Source organism: Sesamum indicum, linkage group LG10 (genome assembly GCF_026168435.1).
Source record: "Sesamum indicum cultivar Baizhima isolate 11 linkage group LG10, ASM2616843v1, whole genome shotgun sequence".
NCBI classification, from domain to species: domain Eukaryota; kingdom Viridiplantae; phylum Streptophyta; class Magnoliopsida; order Lamiales; family Pedaliaceae; genus Sesamum; species Sesamum indicum.
Genome location: NC_142666.1, coordinates 11,185,130 through 11,207,075, shown reverse-complemented (window position 1 = coordinate 11,207,075; position 21,946 = coordinate 11,185,130). Strand labels below are relative to the sequence as shown.

Sequence of the window (21,946 nt, the reverse complement as noted above, 5' to 3'; positions counted from 1 at the left end):
TCAGATGTCTGTGTTGTAAGACTGTGATAGGATGAGGTAGGGAACCTTGCCAGCCAACAATCATTAATAAGGATCCAATCCAACCGCTTCCATAAACTCCACGCAGTTGTACTGTAATTATGCTATGTAAACCATTCACCTTGCATTGGAAGTGGAATTAGGCCCGCCTCCAGAATACCGGTATTAAATTCTGCTGTGGCCATCCTTATATCTCCTGAAATGCCACATACCTCATTAAGGTCTCATATTGCATTAAAGTCCCCTCCCACCAACCATGGGACGTCTGAGCACTACTGAGCGAGTGTCTCTAGTGCAGTCCACAAAATCTGACGGTCAGTCACCTCAGTTGCACCATAAACAACAGTTACAATAACAGATTCATTGACAGCTCTACTAGTGATACGGCATTGCACGAATTGTTCACCCAGGTCAAGAACATGGACATCAATAAAATTCTCATCCCACGCTAGCCATATACGGTTTCCAATGGAATTATAATCAACAAACCACTTCCATTGAGGTAGCAAATAGGACTGTATATGCATAACATTATTCAGTTGAACACGCGTTTCAAGTATGCCCAAGAAATGTAACCTGAATTTTGAGACAAGGTCCTTTAATGCAAGCCGATGGTCTCGTTTATTCAGCCTACGGACATTCCACACGGCAAGGTTCAACATGGGTTATGATTAATGGGGCTGCTTGTGTTAGGACCCCTCGAGGATTCACCTGTGTCATCAATTAATTCAAAGCATCAAAGGCATTATAAATAACCAATGCCTTACCCCTATCACCGTGTTTGGCATTTTTGCATTCCCTAAGCATTTCTCCCTCCTCACGTCTCGGTATGTCAACCATTGTCGGTCTCATCGATTTTCTGCTCTTTTCATTATTTGGTTGTGGTAGAGGAATGTTTGTTTTTGCCACATACACAGCTACTGGTGGTTTACTCGGTTTGTGTGGTTTGTTAGTGGACAGTCCTTTGCCATGTGCAAAGTCATACAGTTTGTGCATTTTGGAGGTAGCCATTCGTATTCAACATCGACTTTACAAGGTATTTTCCCTCTATTTTCATCTGATGTCATGACTATGATATGTTTTGTCAACTTTTGTGCTACATCAATCATCACACATACACGAGCGAAATTCAATCTCGTGCATGCTCTCGTTATTGCATCCGGGTAAAGAGGTTTACCCACTGCACTAGCAACCGTACTCAATCCATCAGTGGTCCAATATTCCATAGGAAGGTGTCTAAGTTTAATCCAAACAGGTACATGCTTATGTTGGAGCTTTCTCATGGCCATACCTGGTTCCCACTTTTGCAAAACTATTGATTGTCCTTGGAACAACCAAGGTCCCCCTTCGATCACGTCTTCCATATCAATAAGTGTTTTAAATTGAAAGAAAAAGAATCCATTAGCTGTCGCTGTGACCTCCTTCAGTGCTTGCCACATCGAATGAACATATTCCTTCAGATGATGATAATACGGCTTTTTCCCCAGAAAATATCCGACAGCCGTAGTTTTCCAACATTTGGATCCATCACGTACTGTGTACAAGGATGACCGGACTATAGTTTCCCCATTTTGAACCGTTGGGGCGATAAAAGATAACATTTTACGGGACGAATTATTAAACGCGTGGGCAATTTTATCTTCATCAATCGCATTAGGGCTAGCATGTAGTGGTATGTTCCCAACAAATAATCTAGTCGGAATAGTTCTTAAGCCTATCATACAATATTGTTGTATCTTGGACAAGGTTCTTATAATATGGAGCTATATAATTCAGACTACTATATTTTAAATATTTATGCATGTAATTTAATATAAAAATTATAAGTTATATAATATACTTTTTTATAAATTTAAATTGAGCTTGTAAATAATTTTCTTTGTAAAACATATTTTCATATTGAACTTGTAATTTTTTTTTATGTATTATATAGTTTATATAAAGTTATACATTTTGAACATTATTGTTTAAATAAAAATTTGAGTGAAAATTTTAAAATTATTAAAAGTAGTTTTGAGAGAGATTTTTTAATTAAATATACTTAGGAAGTGAAAAAAAAATATAAAAATAAGTTAAAAGGGTGTTTTTGTTCTGTCAACACTAAATTACTTTTTTACGGGGACTTTATTATAAACAAAAATTTGAGTGAAAATTTTAAAATTACTAAAAGTAGTTTGAGAGAGATTTTTTTAATTAAATATACTTAGGAAGTGAAACAAAAAATATAAAAATAAGTTAAAAGGGTGTTTTTGTTCTGTCAATACTATATTATTTTTTTACGGGAACTTTTGTTATAATAAACATAATTTAGGGTCAAAATGTATAATAAAAATTTTATAATTTTGTAAAAGGTTTATTAGCGGTAAGATGGTCGCATGGTAAAACATATTTCAACTCTCTCCTCTTTCTCTCTCTCTCTCTAGGCTTTTGTTTTTCATGGATTGCACGAAAAATTCCCCAATTGGTCGTATCTATTCGATCGAAATGGTAAGCAAATGCGCGTTCCTGATTTCCAATTAGCTTATACGCTATTGTTGGCTTACCCATTTTCTATCTCGTGCTGTCATTTATCGAATGTTTTGGTTTAATTTTGTAGGAATATGGAGGCGGAGATTTGGAAGCGAAAATTGACATGTTGCTGAATGTGGAGAAGCAGATGAGGCAAGTGGGTGATGTTGCAGGCACGAGGAAGGCCGTCACACCTCTTGAAATTCTTCTTCTCACACCTCAAACAATACCCCTCAGTTTCTCCCTCCAAGAAAGCCAAAGCCGGCGAAGGAGAGACGCCGCAGTTCAGTCCTCCCACCGCCAAAATACCCTCACCCAACCCCACCATCAAACCATTTCCCTTCTCCTCTGTTCACTTCTTCGAGGAAAAAGTTTAAAGAAAGCAGGTGAAGTTCATGGTGGTATGGCCGACTCAAGGGTTCGAATGTGATGGTACGGCAGCACCCGCGGGAGAAGCAGCTGAGGATGTGGGTACAAATCCAAGAAAGGAAAACCCCGCTGGAAAAAACCCTTAAACCACCGTTTTCTCCCCATCATCAAACCCCACCCACACTCACATGGTGAAACCCTCTCACCTTCATTTCTTTTTTCTTGTGTTCATTTCTCACCCAAAAAACAGAGTAAAGAAAACCAAGAAAAGCAGGGGGGAGAGACAGAGCGAGAAGGAGGCCTCAAATTATGGTATTGCGAAATGTTACTGCTGTTTGAACAATCCTTCTTGGCCCAATATTTTCTCATTGTTCATATATTGATAGATAAAGAAGGAATACTGGAATACTCTCTGTTGATGTCCTAAGTTTGCTCTGACTTCCTTGCTTGCAAATACTTTCTCCCTCCATCTTACATGTCATCTTTATCTTGCTTTCTAGTGCTTCTTTCATTTAATTTTTGCTTTGACAATCCTAATGTGTTTAACTTGCTCTATTATAATATCATATGGTCAGTAATTTTCTTCTACTTAAAATTAGAAAAATGTTACTAAGGATTGTTGGAACAGTTTACATCTGAATTTGATGAATGTCTTCTTCTAGGTTTGGGATTACACTGGTTTTGGATATACAAGGTACAATGCCAGAGACATTAACAAAGAAATACTAGGGTAAGCACAATTCTGCAGCTGTCTCCTTCCGTGATGAAACCTGTAATGTTCACAGATAATCTTGTTTGTGGTTTTCATTTAGGTGTGTTGTGGAGAATAAAGTGCTTCATAGATCTTTATTATCATGCTTCATAGGCCTTTCCCTCTTTTTTTTTTTTTTTCTTTTTTTCGTTTAATCCGTAATACCCAAACCTGAGGGTACATGTCTGTATAATTTTCCCGTAATCTTCCTTTGTTATTCCAGCTCTTAAGATGTGACAATTTGTAAGACATGAACATTTATCTAAATCATGAGTGTTCCATGGTTGCTTAGGTGTCATTGTTAAGAGGATATAAATCAGACAGGAGACCTGCAAACTTGACAATGATGGCAATTCTGGATGGCTTCAGAAGGCATATTCCGTTGATTTCAGGCCACTCAATGTACCGCGTGCTGCTGCATTCCAAGGGGCTCATTATATTTCACCATTGAAAAGGCAAATAATCTCGTATGCATCTGGTGAGCAGAGATTTCCGCTTTTCTTATGACTTGTAACAATTAATTTTCAGAACCATGCTAGTTCTTTTTGTGAATGATGAATTCTATTTTTTCTTTTGTAATGTTTGGTCCCCTTGACCTGTCCAAATCCAATTTTCATCCCTCTTTATCTTCTATAATTCAAGAACCAGCTTCAATTTCTGATGGTTTTAAGGGCCTTCACAGTTTATCATTGTTGGTTATTACCACGAACAGTTCAGTCTCCTTTCCAAGTTGAATACATTCATCTTCTAATACCATATTGTGAGTGAGAGGGTGTTTCTGCTGTTTGAACAATCCTCAAATTAGGATTTCCTGTACAGTTTGGTCTTATGTAGACTTTATTCGAGATATTCCTGTATTTAGTCAGTTTGGGTAATATTGAAGCTGATGAGCTTCTGCTCAAATATTGTTTCATTTGGTAATTTACTGAGTTGTGGAGCTTTGTGAGTACATGTATCATGAATGATTATGCTACTCAAGATTGAATTATGATCAGCTACCCCCAAAACACTTTTATTGTATTTGTTCTCGAAAATATTCAACTTGTTAATAGATCTGAAACTTATGCGAACCGATTCATTAGTTCATTGGTAGTGCTAGCTATTCTTTCGAGTGGATGGGTGGGCTGGTCCTCGTCCTACGTTTATCTTTTTAATGTTGTTCAAGGGTTGAAGGAGTATAATATTTGGGCATGGAGATTGGGTGGTATTAAGTGAAGCACTAGTAGCACAATGACATCGGGAGGAAATTAAATGGAACATAATTATTGTCAAAATCTTTTAGGTACCTTTGAGGACTTACCATGCTGGCAATCAACATAACAAAGCACGACGGTCTTGTTTATAAGAGTGTCACTTTTGGCTGTGTTTGTGTGTATATTCATGTTGTTCTTAGTTGTATGTTGCCCTTATAAGTTCATGATTGATGGTTGGTTAAGGCTTCGTCTTAACAACTACTTATCTTTTTTAAGCAATGCACTGGTTGTTCATATATATATATATGTGTGTGTAGACATTTGCCACATCTAATGCATTTATCAACGTCTTTGTGTTAAAATGTTTCTGGACCACATAGGTAACCAAGCTTGTACACTCGTTTAAGGAAGGTTCAGAGGAATGGTCCAAGAAGGCGGTAGAGCTTGAGGATTCATGAAGACTTTAGACGTAAGTTCTATTTGTAATTTATTTATCCAACAATGGCGAATGATGCACAGTACACTAATTCCTCTTGTGAACATGCAGTTTGGTTGTGGAATTTCAAAATTATCTGTTTGTCTTATGTCTTCATGCATGCTGGACGCGGATGGAAGGTGTATGAGGTGGCAAAAACGGTCTTTGAAAACAATGAAACAGAAACTAGAAAGTCTTTGCAAAGTGATAATGGTGGTAAAAAGTTGATCATTTTCTTGGCTTTCACTCTTCATTTCATTCATCAAGCATTCCTTTATATGTTTGCATTGTTATCTTGAGTTCTTGATATTTATCATCTACATTATAGGGTTGTGATTTTCTTTTTATCTATGGCAAGTTTGTTCCTTTGATAAATAGTGTTGGATGCTTTTTTAGTGGTTTTCAGTTACTTTACTACTGTGGTGTGGGTGTTTCTCATCTTGTTTAATTTGGTTGTGCTTTTATGTTATCTCATTCAAGTAAACGATGTGTATTGTGTTCTTTGTGGTATATCAAGCTCTGTGAGACATTTTGTTGTCGGGATGTCTGTAATTGTTTAGCATTTTAGGATTAGACTCTTGGTTCAATTGAAATTACATGAAACTTCTCATATTCTAATTTTGATTTGAACAGCCCAATTCACCTTCCAAATGAGATAAAACCATTTCAAAAGTAAAGAATTCCATGACATATATGTAGTGTTAATTAACACATAGGAACCAGAGGGTAACTTTTTTTAAAATTTTTGTTCATCTTTTGTTATCCTATCACACTACTTTTGTTTTGTTTTCTTTTGCCAGTTACTATCAAACTACTTCCGTTTATATTATTTTTTTAGTAATTTGACAAATAAATGTGATTTAGGAAGTCATAAGATTGAGACATGAATGTGCACTAGCGTTATGTGATTGTTGCTTTGATTAACTGTGGAGTCGTTGAGGCATAATTTCATGCATTTTGAATTCCTTTGAAAGAGAGTTGGAATTTCTTTGCTTCTACTAAATCTTAGGATTCTTGTGAGATCATATTTGTTTGCTAAAACTCTACCCGATTGATCCTTATATCCCTAACATGGGACATGCATCCATTTTGAAAAATTCAAAGGCCCTTCCCCTTCCAGAAAAAAAAGAAAGAAAGAAAGAAAAGTAAGAAAAAGGAAATTACATCTACTCCGCTGGTTTAGGTCACTTAGTAACTGGGTAACTTCATCACAAATGTTGTTATTCACGTAAAACGGTGGCCGGAGCTATGAGTATGCAAAGCACTTTAGGTAAAACGTCTTTTGGTTGAGTAACCGGGTGCCTTCACCGCAAGTGTTGTCATTCGCATCAAAAGGCCAGAATGCGACGTTTTTTGGTTGAGTAACCGGGTGCCTTCACCACAAGTGTTGTCATTCGCGTCAAAAGACCGGAAAACGGCCTAAAGAACACAAGTCGCGGGCAAAAACAAAGGAAAAAAAAAAGAAAATAAAAGCCGTGACTAAAGCAAAAGGGGAAGAAAAAAGAAAAAAAATTCATTAGTGGCCAAAGAAAAGAAAGAAAAGCGGAATCTGTCCCGACTAGGTAGATGTGAGGAGATAAAAGGGTATTGTGATAGCATCGAGGATGATAACACTTTGAAACCCATAGATTTTGTGGAAGCTTGATTGTCCTCCTCTATACTTGGCAAAACGAAGTGCTGTGATGTGATTGGCCTCTTACCCTCGTTATGATAAGTTAGCATTTGCATAATGTGTTGCGGCGTTTGTGTTTTGAGATTATGTGCACATAGTATTTCATTCTGTTGGAGGCAATAACTTTAATGACATTGCGGCAGTCCTTTCTTTTCTTTATTGATTTATTAAAAAATTGTCACATTTCTTAGTGCTGAAAATTTTTGTGTAAAATCCTCTTACTTTGGCATGCCTTTTCTTATGTGACTACTATTTTTGGTTGGGAGGAGGAGGAGATAGATTCTGGCCTTGTATTTATTGTAACAATATTTAAATTCTATATTATTATAGTTTTCTTAATCTTAATGAATTATTCCCTTTAGATTGCCATCCCAGCAGGGTGAGGGTGCAAGTTCAGTATATAGCAATAGTGCATCTTACATGACCGCCCCTTAAAAGGAAAATGTATGTGCTTGCATGTATGAGTTAAAGAAGTCTACCATGGTGCATATAGACAAGTATTATAAATTTTTCACTTCTAATCTATACTGGCCCATGAATGTGGTTTATCCAGGTATGTGAGGTTGGGAATCATTGTTAACTAATAATTGATAATAAAATCAGATTCCTTTTTTGTGTTCCATCTTCTGTTAAACTCTTTAATGAAGTTCATCAGATATCTTTCAGTTACATTTGCTACACTTGGTGAGAACACCAGATGATGTCCCTGGATGTGCTTCTTAGTGCTGGTGTTCCGTGGTGCAGGTGACTATTTATATGCTATCATATCATCTTTATCATTTGTCCCCTACACTCTTATGCAGAACCCATTCATTAGTTCATTGGTAGTGCGAGCTATTCTTTCGAGGGGCTAGGTGTGTTAGTGCTCTCCTGCATTTATCTTTTTATGCTCTTGAAGTGTTGAAGGAGTAAAATTCAAGTCCATACTCGACAATAGATATTGGGCGGTATTGAGTTATGAGCTCACAGCAAGGCGTTTTAAATGAAAAAAAGATTACATCATGAGAAGAATATATGGAACATAAGTACTGTAAAAATCTTAGGTACCTTTGAGGACTTAGCATTTTGCTAGGGATTTTCTTATCCATTGAAAATCAACAGATACAATTAGATACCATCATTTGTAATTAGGTCTGTGTTACTTTTTGTTGCCCTGCATCTTTAGTGATTTAATCTTTGGTTGCATTGTAAGTCACTCTCTTAAATCAATGTTTTTCTTGACTACTGGTGCAAAAAGCTCGAGAATTTGTTGTCAGTTCCCAAGAGCTTATCACTCAGGGTTCAGTCCTGGTAAGTCGCTTGTACTGGCTTAATTCCTATCGATATTTATGTTGATCTATCTAGAGAAGTTATTTAATATCAATATCTGAAATTAAAGTGCTTATTCTGTTTATTCGATCTTATTGTTTTAGGATATTATTGTGGAGATGCTGCTGATATGGCTAATACTGAATCGTTGAGCATTGCAAGAGAAGCTGCAATACATAGTGCAGCTATTAGGTGTCCTCCAATGGTGTCTCACTTCCAGTTATCATATGATCTTGCAGTCTCGTTATGTTCTAGGTTTGTTTTCTTTTCTTATGTGTGATCCTCTTCTGGTATCACGCAGAAATGGTCTCTTGGAAATTTAGTATTTTACCGGCATTCCTTTTCTTGTTATGCCCCTGTGCAGAAACTTATGGTAAGATAATAATTATTATTTAAAATTGAAATATATGCAAATAATTGCTTCATTTATGTAATATATGACTTTTGATCACAATTGGAATGCTAATTACTGTGTCGCGCTGTAGAATGATGCATGTTAGTTGGAGCTAAATGAAGGTAATTTGGTGGATATCTCTAAGTCATAAAGTATCAGAGCATTTTAGAGGATGCTTGATGGTTTTGATTTTTTGAGTGCAATAATGGCAATATACTAAAATCGTCCACAACAGTAGACATACTGTCCCCATATTCTTTTACTATTCCTTTCTCGAATTATGATATGCCTGTTGCTATGTAAATTGTTGAACTTATGTACATGAGCATGCAATTGCAATCTCTGGGTATTTTGGCATCTAACTATTTGGACAATGCTCTGGTCCGTTGTTGTGGGATGGGATGTTTGATGCTACATTTAGGATATTCTATACAGTTTGGTCTTATGTAGACGTTATTGGTGATATTACTTTTTTTTAGTCAGTTTGGGTAAGATTGAAAGTGATAAGCTCGTGCTCAAGTATTGTTTCATTTACTAATTTACTGAGTTGTGAAGCTCTGTGAGTACATGTATCATGAATGATTATGCTAGTCAAGATTGGTTTATGATCAGCTACCCCCAAAACCCTTCTATTGCATTTGGTCTCTGAAATATGCAACTTGTTAATAGATCTAGATCTGAAACTTTGAAATAATTAAGCAGGCTGTTCAATTTGAGAATTGGAGTTCATTGGGTTTAGGCCTTGAATTGGTATCCTTTTGTCTATACCTGTATCATCCAGAATGGTACCATGATGCCAATCAGGATCACGATGAACTCTGTGCTTCCTGTTTCCATCATGTCTGCTGACTTGTATTGAACTACTCTAGCTCTTTGCGAATCTTGGGGATCTTCAATAGCACTGAAGTGTTGTTTATATATCAAACTACTGCTGAACTGACGGAGTTGAATTAGTATCTAGTTTCTATAGAGACTAATTACTGGACTACAGACTATGATCATGATCATTCTGTTGCAGTTTTTCGCCACGGAATATGAAATAAAGTAATTTCTACTGTGATAACGAAGAATTTTTCGCTCTTATGATCATCTACATTTCTTAGACTAAATATATATATTATTAATTAGTTACTAAACGAGGTTCTTTCTTATTTAGTTTGTTATTTAAATAGGATATCTATGGTAGAGAAATTTCTGTTTTTCCTGCGCCAAAGGGACAAATAATGACATGGAAGGAGTCTTTACTTGATACACCTACCTATAGTTGGGTATGCTTGTTTTGCAATGTTCCTAACACGGGCGTGTTCTTTTTCAGGTAGGAGATGTGGCATTGTCCATATTTTACAGTATAGTAGCCCCTCATTCAAATATAGATGATGCTAGAGATTGTTACACCAACCCCCAGAGTAAAGAGGATCTTGTCAAGCTCACGTTGTCTTCCACATATTGCACAAGTAATATTTTTAAGTGCCTGTCCTTCTATTGGTTGTGTGTGCTCTTGTCCCAATTTGGCCAACTGAAAAATCTACTCAGACTTATTAGAATAAAAAATTGCTAAAAACGCAGAAAGTTATGCTTATTATTGTATCTTTTGTTTATCTACCTGGAGAGCATGAAAAATGTAAAGGTTGATATGTGGTTCAAATAAGTTCCATCAACCTTTGTCCTCAAATATTTGAGATTTTCAATCTGGCAGTTCTATGATTTGTATTCGCTTAGGGATAGTAAGTCGAGGATTATGTTGATGGATATGCGAGGGTGGTGTAGAGCATTTCCGACTTCTGTTAAAAGAGTTCTAAATTTTGCTTGTACGTAGATCTGGTACAAGTTGGTTCAAAAGAATTATGAAGGGCTGTTCATTTTGTTTTTCCCTTCCCTCAATCTTTACTCGCTTCAATGAGCAGGCCATTCTTTCACGTACATAAAGCACTGGGCCCCTTAAAGCATTCCTTTGGTGATGAGCTTGGTTACATGAAAGATTGATGTGTGGCACGTAGAGTAAAATAGGATCAGAGCTTTATCCTACAATAAACCGGTTGCCTTGCAAGCCATTTAAAATGGGAGTCAGTTGTCCGGTATTTATGCTTATCGTCACATGAGATGCACATTGGAGACTGATTGAGCAAACAACTGTAGAAGGGTCACTGGAACTATTGCACCTCCTTAAACTAAGATATAGTTTTCCTGTAATATGCACTTAGGATATCCACGTTTACTAGTATCCTTAAACTCCTGGTGTTTTAAAGATGCAACTTTTCATATTCTCTTGTGCCTTTTCATGGTAATTATATTATAACACTTTCACTTTGGAAGTGGGGTAACTTTTGTTCCTTTCTTTGCCTTCCACACAGGTTTGAGATGTTTTCGTTATTTTTTCTTTTGTTTTTAAGCTGAACTAGGCAGTGGCTCGATGGTGGCTCCCTCAATATGCACATTGTTTCTCAATTTCAGAGCTTCAGTTAATGAACCAAACTCTTTCCTCTATTTCTTATGTGCAGGCAATGCTTTCTGGTGAACCAACTATTGTTGATGCTGTTGCTGCTCTGCTGAAAGCTATAGTTACTAGGAACCCAAAAGCAATGATCCGACTATATAGTACAGGCGCATTTTCTTTTGCTCTGGCTTACCCTGGATCTAAGCTTCTTTCAACTGCCCAACTCTTCTCAGTGACTCATGTTTATCAAGCTTTTCATGGTGGTGAGGAAGCTGCAGTTTCCTCTTCTCTACCTTTGGCGAAACGAAGTGTTTTGGGCGGCCTCTTACCTGAGTCATTGCTTTATGTACTGGAACGTAGCGGCCCAGTTGCTTTTGCCGCAGTAATGGTTTCTGATTCTGACACTCCTGATATTTTGGACACACAAGATGCGAGCAGAAAATCTGATCCGTCAGGTAGCCCTGAATCTGCAACTGGAGTTTGCTACTTGTCTTTCACCCCAAGCATCTTTTGTTAACATTTAGTATTTACATTCTAAAACATGGTGGTGCTTGAGTCATCCTCAATGCAAATAAGTGCTGCATTTAACTCTCAGTTTTATTTGATTAGGTTCTTCAGCATCTTGGTGATTTCCCTCAGAAATTGTCACAGCATTGTCATTCCTTATATGACTATGCTCCAGTGCCACCAGTGACATCCAGAGCTGAAAGATGAAATGTGGTGTCATCGTTATTATCTTCGAAACTTATGTGATGAAATTAGATTTCCTAATGGCCTATTGTTGAACATGTTGAGTTTTTGCAATCCTTGCTAGTAATGTGGAGAGAAGAGTTAACTCGAAGGCCAATGGACCTTTCTGAAGAAGAAGCTTGCAAGATACTAGAGATTTCCATTGATGAAGTATCCAGAGACGACGCCCCTAAGAAACCAAGTTTTGAGTCAGTTGAGGAGATACCTGATATATCAAAGCAGATTGAGTATATTGATGAGGAAAATCTCAAGAGACAGTATAGGAAACTTGCAATGAAGTATCATTCAGACAAAAATCCTAATGGGAGGGAGAAGTTTCTGGCAGTGCAGAATGCTTATGAGTGCTTGCAGGTATGCCAAATTCCTTGATCCTGTGTGAGGATCTGTCGTTACTGATAAAAAACGGAGACTATATGATTAAGCTTGAGAAAAAAAAAAGAACATATAGACAAGGGATCTTATAAGCTGCCAGATCTTATTTCAAATGAATTACTCGACTTGTTTAGACACCGTTTTCACAATTAAGCTGTTTATTTGACTGGTAGAAACTGCTCTAAAGGTATTTATGCTGTCAAGATGAGCCAAATGCTTTTTTACACATATAAATGGATATCGGTATTGATTTTAAATATATCTTGGAACTAGGAAGGACACGGGACTTTATATATATATATATATTTAATTCTTAGATATGATACTACCTTTAAGGTGTGGACCAAGAAATAAATTTAAATATATAAATTTAAGTGGCTTTTGCGGAAGAGTGAAAATGTAAATCATAGGGCTTTCCTATGAGGTTTGGACTACTTACATATGTTTCCCTTTGGTTTTGTTGCCTGCATCTAATATTTCATTCTGCAATCAGTACACTTCTTGGAATATGATCAGCAAAGTTGGACAAAATTCCTAAGTTGAACCCTACATATGAGGATTTTTATGAGGCATGTCTTTGGCCGGAATGCAATCCTCTTTAATTGGTTGTATTTCTTCATATTTGAGTTCCATGTTTCATATTTTCTTTTTAGTGATCTACTGCTTTCTTATTCCTCTCCCTTAGGTGACCGTGCAAGGATTGCAAGGTCCCCAGAGTTGGAGGTTGTTGCTTCTCTTAAAGGGCCAGTGTATTCTATATAGGCGATATGGGAATGTATTGATGCCATTCAAATATGCTGGATATCCTATGCTCTTAAGTGCCATTACAGTGGACAAGGATGATAACAATTTTCTTTCCTCTGATCAAGCACATCTTCTAGTTGCATCCTCGGAGCTTGTTTGGTTGACGGTAAATTCATCATCTGCCTTTAATTTCCATATCATTCTTCTTTAGATAAGTACTTTGTAAATGTACTTTTGCTTATGCAATTTCCACATATTTAACTTTCAGGTGCGAGTCTTCATCATTGAATGGTGAAGAGCTTGTGAGAGATGGTGGAATACCTCTTCTTGCAACCCTCCTTTCCCGTTGCATGTGTGTGGTCCAACCAACAACTCCTGCCACTAAACCGTCCGCCACTATTGTCGTTAACATAATGCGAACCTTTCCAGTTTTGGGTCAGTTTGAAAGTGCGAGAACTGAGATGCTCGAATTTTCAGGATTAGTTGATGACATTGTTCATTGCACTGCACTTGAGCTTGTTCCTGCTGCTATTGATGCTGCCCTGCAGACCATTGCTCACCTTTCTATGTCCTCTGAAATTCAAAATGCCCTTCTGAAGGCTGGTGTACTGTGGTAAGATAGATCATTATATTGTTATGATTATGCTTTCATCAGTTTTCTAGCATGAGATTCTAGTTTCTGGAAGTTCGCAGAACACTACTGTTTCTATTATGGATTTCTGGACCGTCCTTTTATATTTATCGCTTAACCTGGTTCCAAGTGACATATTGCTTAGTGACTTAGTTTCTATTTGTTCATTACTTTTCACTCTTTTGCCCATATAATTCTTCGTAGCTCATATATGGATATTGAATAATGAAATTACCCATATTGGTCTATTTATAATGCTCTTTGTGCTCATGTGGATGACTTTGTTGCTGGCATTTTCTCTGTGTCTGTCTGAGCTTGTATAGAAAACTTATTTGCTTGTGAAGGTGGTCATATTTTTATTTTTTTAAATTGAAGAAAATGTTGGAGCTCTAGTGTTGAAGATGCTTTGTGGCGACTATTCTTTGAATGCCAGAATATACTTTTTCTACGTGAAGTGTGAAAACTTGAGCTTTATGAACAATTTGAATTTTGAAGCCACTGCATCAGCTGGCACATGACTGTTACATCTTACAAAAACCACTCAGATGTTTCTCAAAAAACTGCCGTACCTTGATGTTATAGTTTTCTCTTGTGGTCTGTTACTTGAATCGAGGTCCATTTACAAACTTGATGGTTCATAGAGTTAATGTTTATTTGTACGGTACCTTTTGTCGAGTCAATTTGCTTGCAAAGAGAGTCCAACATTTATTTTAAAATTGAACAAAATCTTGGAACTATTGTGTTGAAGGTACTTTATGGTGACTATTCTTTGAAAGACAAAATTTCTTTATTCTGTGGCATTGTGGAAGTTTATGGTTTATGAACATTGTGAACTTGAAGGCCTCTGCATCAGCTGCTATGTGCCTGTTATATCTTAAAAACCACTCCACTGTTGCAAACTGCTTTATCGTGATGTTATGGTCTTTCTCAGGTGGATTTTTTTTTTGAATCCAGGTCCATTTCAGAAACTTGTGGTTTTATAGGGTCACTTTTTGTTTATTCAGGTACCTTATACCATTGTTGCTCCAATATGATTCGATGGCGGAGGAATCAGATAAGACAGATGCACATGGTGTTGGAACTAGCGTTCAAATAGCAAAAAACATACATGCTGTAAAAGCATCTCATGCCTTGTCAAGGCTTAGTGGTTTTGTTGACGAGGAGATCCCGACGCCCTACAATCAGGCTGCAGCTGATGCCCTTAGAGCTTTACTAACCCCTAAACTTGCAAGCATGCTGAAAAATAAATTTGCAAAATGACCTCCTATTCACATTAAACTCAAACTTGGAGTCCCCTGAGGTAAATGGTGCAGATTTTGCATTTTGACAAAGAAAAAACGTATTGGGTGCTACTTGAGCATTGCCTCATCTTCCTGCATCAGTATCTGCATATTTTCTTTGAATGTTGTGAAACTCAGAGCACTATAATGGGGCAGGCTTCTTAACATACCTTTTCTGATATGTAGGCAATATTTGCTTCTTCTTCTTTTGTAAGTACTTTGTTGGTTCTATTAGAAGTAGATAATTGGGGGAAAAAAGAGAGGAAAGCAATATGTTCTACATGTTTGTGTTGTTAAAAGTTTTCAAATTGGCTTTAACTACTTGGTATGTAGTTGTCATGAAGATTCTATAACTGATTCAAGTTTCATTTTTTTTTCTTTTCCCGATTTACTTGTTTACTAGCAAATCCGGGTGGTTTGGTGGCATGGATGTATTCTGGACATTCTGCATTTAAATTTAGAGAACTTAATTTTCTTTGAACTGTCTTTTGCACTGGACATAGTATTTAATTCAAAGAATCTCTTGCAGCTCAACTATTGGTTCTTTAAGGGAAGAGGTTATTTGTTTGCATCTAATAGAGTATCTTCTTCCGTATATCTATCTTGTCTGATCAAAGAAATTTGGTGTTAGGCCTTAAAACCTATGCCCTTCCTATCTATGACTAGTTGTGAAGTTTCCATGCATTTCTTATGTTTGATATGCGAACCTATTTGCACATTTTCCTCCTCCCCACCCCATAAAAAAAAAACAAAAAAAACAAAAAAAGAAGCTTTTGCACCAGAAGTTCTTTTCACGAGCCTGAAGGTTTTATTTTTTGCATAATGATTAAGAAAAGGTTATCTATTATGTGCAAGCTATAATTCTAATCTATATATAGGTTGTCTTTCTGATAATGTGGGTGTTACTTTCCATAACTATCTAGATTGAAAATGTTTTAAACACATATACTGTAGTTCCAAGTGATGGCCATTTGTAGATGCTCTATGCCATAGTTGATGACCTTGTGGGGCTCTCAGATATCATGACATAGTTTCACTTGATCTTTCATTTACAGATAATCTGGAATTCCTCCACCTGAGTAGAACTTTTGAAATTTGTGGAAGAGCAGCGTGCAAGCCTTAGTCATCATGGTTCCTATGACCTTAAAGATTCGCATTCCTTTGTTTATGAAGCATTATCTAAGGAGCTCTATATTGGCAACGTATACTTGAGAGTCTATAATGATCAACCAGATTTTGAAATTACTAAGCCTGAGGACTTCTGTCTTGCCCTTGTTGATTTTATATCACATCTAGTCCATAATGCACCCGCTGCAAGCATGGATACTCATGTTAATAGTGATGTAACCACTGATGGATCTGCCGAGCAGCATCTGATGATTCTTCAGCATCACTTGATGGGAAAAGCTTGGAGAGGGAGGATTTGGAACTAGTTAAAAATCTTCAATACGGTCTGCTATCCCTTCAGGTAGAAGTCTGGTGGCTTTTCGTCTGACACTTTTTTAGTCACCCTTGACACCTTTTTTTCTGTAATTTCTGTAATTTCCGCACTTGTTGACAAAGAATCCGAATTTAGCTTCAGTGGTCTCCACAAAGGAGAAGCTATTCCCCTCTTTGAATGCTTTTCTCTTCCTGTTTCTTCATCAAGCAACATTCCTCAGCTATGTCTACTTGTTTTGTCACGGTTGACAACATATGCACCTTGTGTGGTTTTCATTCTTGAAGTTCTCTTGCCAATACAAGGTATGCTGATCTCATAGATAGCGGTTTCTTAAGAATTCTATCTTGCGCTCTAAAATGGAAATTCTGTGTAGAAGAGATTCCGTTGCAGCAAAGAGCCGCAGCAGCTTCGCTATTAGGGAAGCTTGTTGGCCAGACTATGCATGGGCCTAGAGTGGCGATAAGTCTGGCAAGATTTCTGCCTGATTTCCTTGTCTCGGTAATCAGGGATGGTCCTGGTGAAGCAGTTGTGATTGCTCTTGAACAAACAACAAAACTCCTGAACTAGTCTGGACTCCAGCAATGGCTGCATCGTTGTCTACACAAATAGCAACTATGGCTTCGGATCTGTACCGTGAACAGGTGAAAGGACGTGTTGTTGATTGGGATGTACCTGAGCAGGCCTCTGGCCAACAGGAGATGAGAAATGAACCTCAGGTATAACTGCTGTGTGCTGCAGATGTACTCTTTTGTTTTTGATTGATTACATGGATGTTCTAAAGAACGCTAATTCTGTTTAATGACTTACATCATGTATTGCTGTCTAGGTTGGAGGGATCTATGTTAGGTTATTCCTGAAAGATCCCAAATTTCCACTTAGAAATCCCAAGAGATTTCTTGAAGGGCTGCTGGATCAGTACCTTACATCCGTTGCCGCCTCACAATATGATGGCCAAGCTGTTGACACTGAACTCCCTCTACTTCTTTCTGCTGCCCCGGTCTCTTTAGTCAGGATGTACCCCGCTCTTGCAGATCATGTTGGATATCTTGGTTATGTGCCCAAACTTGTGTCTGCAGTAGCCCATGGAGCAAGCAGAGAAACAATAGCTTCAGAAACCTATGTATCTGAGGATGGTTCGTCGCAACAAAATTCACAAACTCCTCCGGAGCGAGTTCGCCTTAATTGTTTACGTGTTCTACATTAGCTTGCAGGTAGCACCACCTGTGCAGAAGCTATGGCAGCCACTAGTATTGGGACACCCCAGATATGCTGTGGTTTTAAGCAGCCCCCCTTTTTTCCCCTCCAAGAAAATATCATACAAAAGATGTGTTTATCTGATTAAACATCTGTTGCTAAGTTTGGTATTGTTCTGATGAGCTTTTTCTTCAGGTAGTTCCACTTCTGTTGAACGCGATTGGTTGGCAAGGTGGAAGCATCCTAGCTCTTGAAACCTTAAAGCGTGTTGTAGTTGCAGGGAATCGAGCAAGAGATGCACTTGTTGCACAGGGTCTCAAGTGAGCATCAATATCTCTTTAGACCCTAAGTTGTAGAATTGTTATGCATGTGAAATGTGCAGACGTGGTTAATGAAACAACAATGCGCATAAATTCATCTGTGTTTTCATGATAAATTTTCTAAGATGGGTGCATAAGTAATGCAAATCATGCAATTAGTATTTATTAGATACAAAGTAATTTTCGGCCCACAACGTGCAATTATCTGTCACCTGGGCTAAGATATGGGTGGGTGATTGAGTCTGTTTTTAGAATATTGTTGGGATATGCATGCTGATAAAACTACTGTTGCATGTTCTATGTGTCATGCAATAGTAACATGGCATATAATCGTTGTAGGGTTGGTCTTGTGGAAGTTCTTCTTGGCCTTCTTGACTGGCGAGCTGGGGGAAGAAATGGGCTTTGTTCACAGATGAACTGGAATGAGTCAGAAGCAGCAATTGGCCGGGTTCTTCAAATTGAGGTCTGTACCATATCATGATTTGTGTGAACACATACTGCCTTTTTTGCATGGTGGTTTGGAAAATTCAGATGGTGCCTTTAGATTAAATGATAAATGGCTTTATATCCAAGTATAGAACATTTGCAATGAACTAACATAAAATGCCAGACCAACCTTGTGGGACAGAAGTGGTGCATAATTAGCAAAAGAAATTATGTTCTGAATTCATATGATAAGTTGCTCAAGGTGGTCTGAGTTCTATTTTTTTTTAATTTCTCCAGAAATATATTTGTGTTTATAATCTCTTTGTGGTCATAATCCCTTTGCTGTGGGATCTTCCATGTTTCCTTCAAAGGACAAGGAAAAACAATATGCACACCAAAATGAAAAGCTCTAAAAGGATTAGTAGTTTACAAGTCCTTGTTAAAAGCTTTTCTTGAGGTATTGTGATTGTTTCGTGAGTTTTTTGATTAGCATGCGAGAATACTAAGTGAATAATGATTTATTTAGGCTTAAGAAAATTAAAGCTGCTGAGAAGATTTCTGTATCTTCGCTTCACATGTATCTTTGATCTGCTTTGCACTGCAGATGCAGGCTTATTAAGGAGTTCTTCCATACTCTGGCATAGGATGGGCAGGATAAGGTCAGCTAATAGTGGGGTCTAGTTTTGGTCTAGGTAATAGAACCACCAGGATAATAGATCATATGCTCTGAATTTGTGGGTTGATCATGCATAGTGCATGAGTTTTAATACATTTTAGTGGGTAATGTTGTGACACTGCAGATTATCAGGAAACATGGAGTGTAAATGAATTTTTGAAAAGCATGAATTGTTCTGAAATAATTTACATGCTAAATGTATGTGATACATGAATTAAATATTGAAAAGCATAGTTTTTTTAAAACTAATTTGCACACCAAGTATATGTGAAACACAATTGACAGATATGATGGTTTTTAGAATTCAATGGATCTTTTAGTAATTTAATATTCAGAAAAAGATGTCATATTTTGTTGTAACGAATCTTCCAATAGACGTTATTGGTGATATTCTTTTTTTTTTAGTTAGTTTGGGTAAGATTGAAGTGATGAGCTCCTGCTCAAGTATCGTTTTATTTGGTAATTTACTGTGAAGCTTTGTGAGTACATGTATCATGAATGATTATGCTACTCAAGATTGGTTTATGATCAGCTACCCCCAAAACCCTTCTATTGTATTTGGTCTCTGAAATATGCAACATGTTAATAGATTAGAATTGGAGTTCATTGGGTTTAGGCCTTGAATACCATCCTTTTGTCTATACCTGTGTATCATCCAGAATGGTACCGTGATGCCAATCAGAATCACCATGAACTCTGTGCTTCCTGTCTCCATCATGTCATCTGTACATTGTACTGACTTGTATTGAACTACTCTAGCTCTTTGCGGATCTTGGGGATCTGAATTAATACATTATTCAATTTCTATAGGCAGTTGTTCATCATCTTGTAATAAAAATTATTGGAGGTTTTCGCTGGTTTTACTCAATCTAGGCTTAAAACTCATCAGCTAAACTTAAGCAAGCTAGTGAAACATAATATCAAGTTGAAGTTAGTGTCATTTTGTCTCTTTGCTTAACAGATGATCCGGTAGTTGTGGTTTGTCATATTTCATCTATTCTGTCTATTTTAACCATTTGTGTCATGATTGCCTGCAAATTGTGGTGTCCTAGAAAACTTGCAATCTCTTGAAACTCAAACAATACAAATAGACTTTGTTTGTAGTTTTTTTGTTTAAAATTTATGGGGCAATAAAATGATGTTTGAACTTTTTTTTGCACCAATCTCTGATGCGTGCTAGATGGTCTAGATGGTTTGATTTCCATACAGGCAACGAAGAAAATTACACCGCCAAACTTGCGAAAGACTTTCAGGCCTTAGAGGGAGACGGCGAGTACTCCTTTTGTTCCCCAAGCTATCTTCCTTCTAGGTAATATATTCTATGGGATAGGATGCTATCCAAATGAGTTCGACTCTGGAATTTTTTTTTGTTTGTGGTTTCTGTAATGACAAAACTATGGACAATATTTTATAGTTTGTGAAATTTGCATTAACTGGTGAACCATTTACGTAATCTCATACCACTTTCTATGTTAAACTATTTGTTAGGATGTGGCTTAGATTTTGAAACTACTATCTCCTGCAGCTACTCAGCAGGCGATGCAGATATAAGAGTCCGATACAGTGAGCTCGTCTTGTGAATCTAGGAGGTACACCAATTAAGGAATTTTAATGTTTGTGGTAAATGTAATTTGAAAATGACAAACATATAATAAACCATCTTTTCATCAACAGGCCATTGTAAATTTGGTTTAGCATGAAATTGAAATGAGATTCACTATTTGCGGACTATACATAGTGTTTGTAACTTTGTAAAAGTACTTGCATTTGTGGTTTTTCATCCAACATATGTTATGGTACCCGTCGCATGTGCAACTTCATCAAATTTGTCCTGTCGCCCTCTAATTTATAGGTGTTTCTTTTTCTTTCATTTTTGTCTTCCATCTTTCTTTTAAACTCTTCCAATGAAGTTCATCACATAATTTTTTTTCAGTTGCATTTGCTACACTTGTTGAGAAGACCACGGTGATGTTCCCGGAAGTGCTTTAGTATTGGTGTTCCGTGGTGCAGGTGACTATTCATATGCTATCATATCATTTTTATCATTTGTCCCCTAATGTTGTGTTGTTGGGTTCTCATTTTCTTGGATTTTTGACTAATTGGAGCGTATTTCTTCATTGTTTTTGCTGCTCTGATTAATTTATCTAGTAATAATAGCTTTTGTGTTCTACCACCTTGCATATTGGCTTCTTTGCTGCTGAAACTCTTTTATTGTTCTCCATTTTCAACTTTCTTGTTCACAGCATATATAGACAACTAAGATATTGTAGAACTCTTGTAAAGCTAATTTACTCTTGTGGTAGAGATTGTGTTCTTGCTTGAGTCCATGTTGAAGTGACTTCCTCCTCGCTTATACAACTCTTTGACAGCATAAGAATTGGCGGGTGATTAATACAGTTGTTCAACAAAACCTTCCAGCCAAAAAAGGTAAGAATAAACCCGTTCTCATACACTCTCATTTATTATTTAAAAGGGTATCAATAAACTATAAGTAATGTTCACACTTTTATTATAGTATAATATAATAATATATATAACTGTAAATGAAAAGCATACTAAGTTATTGTATATATTATAAATTTTTGTGAATGATTTGATATTATATTTCTTCATTTATGACTGTCGTAAATAATTTTATAATTATTTTTTAGTTTTTAATTTATTTGCATAGGATAATGGAGATAGTATTTGTCGTTTTTTATATTTTTTCTTTTTTTTGTGATGACAATTATATCTCTTTCTTATAATAATAGATTGTTAAATTATGTATAGTAACTTTGTAATTAGTTAATTTATGTAAAATCAAGTTAGTAGTTGAATTCTAACTTGGATGTTATATGATAATTGGATTTCAATGGAAATGGTTTATATGCAAATTATATTGCATAATAATAATTATTTATGATTTATTATATATTAAAAATTATTTGTAATGAGAAAGTCACCATTATTTCATTTATTTTATATTTGTTTCACTTGTTAATTAAATT

The 21,946-nt window shown here is 36.6% G+C and overlaps 2 long non-coding RNA genes and 1 pseudogene across 2 annotated transcripts; all 3 read left to right on the top strand.

The window, feature by feature from the left end:
* Positions 1-2,711: 2,711 nt before the first annotated feature.
* LOC148786645 (uncharacterized) lies at positions 2,712-4,085 on the top strand. The gene is made up of 3 exons (XR_016067981.1): positions 2,712-3,207; positions 3,558-3,625; positions 3,939-4,085. It is a non-coding gene; the product is annotated as an uncharacterized LOC148786645 (long non-coding RNA).
* Positions 4,086-5,340: 1,255 nt separating this feature from the next.
* On the top strand, positions 5,341-20,209 carry LOC148786644 (dnaJ homolog subfamily C GRV2-like; annotated as a pseudogene).
* Positions 20,210-20,225: 16 nt separating this feature from the next.
* On the top strand, positions 20,226-21,004 carry LOC148786643 (uncharacterized). The gene is made up of 3 exons (XR_016067759.1): positions 20,226-20,265; positions 20,445-20,545; positions 20,890-21,004. It is a non-coding gene; the product is annotated as an uncharacterized LOC148786643 (long non-coding RNA).
* The last annotated feature ends 942 nt before the right edge of the window (positions 21,005-21,946 follow it).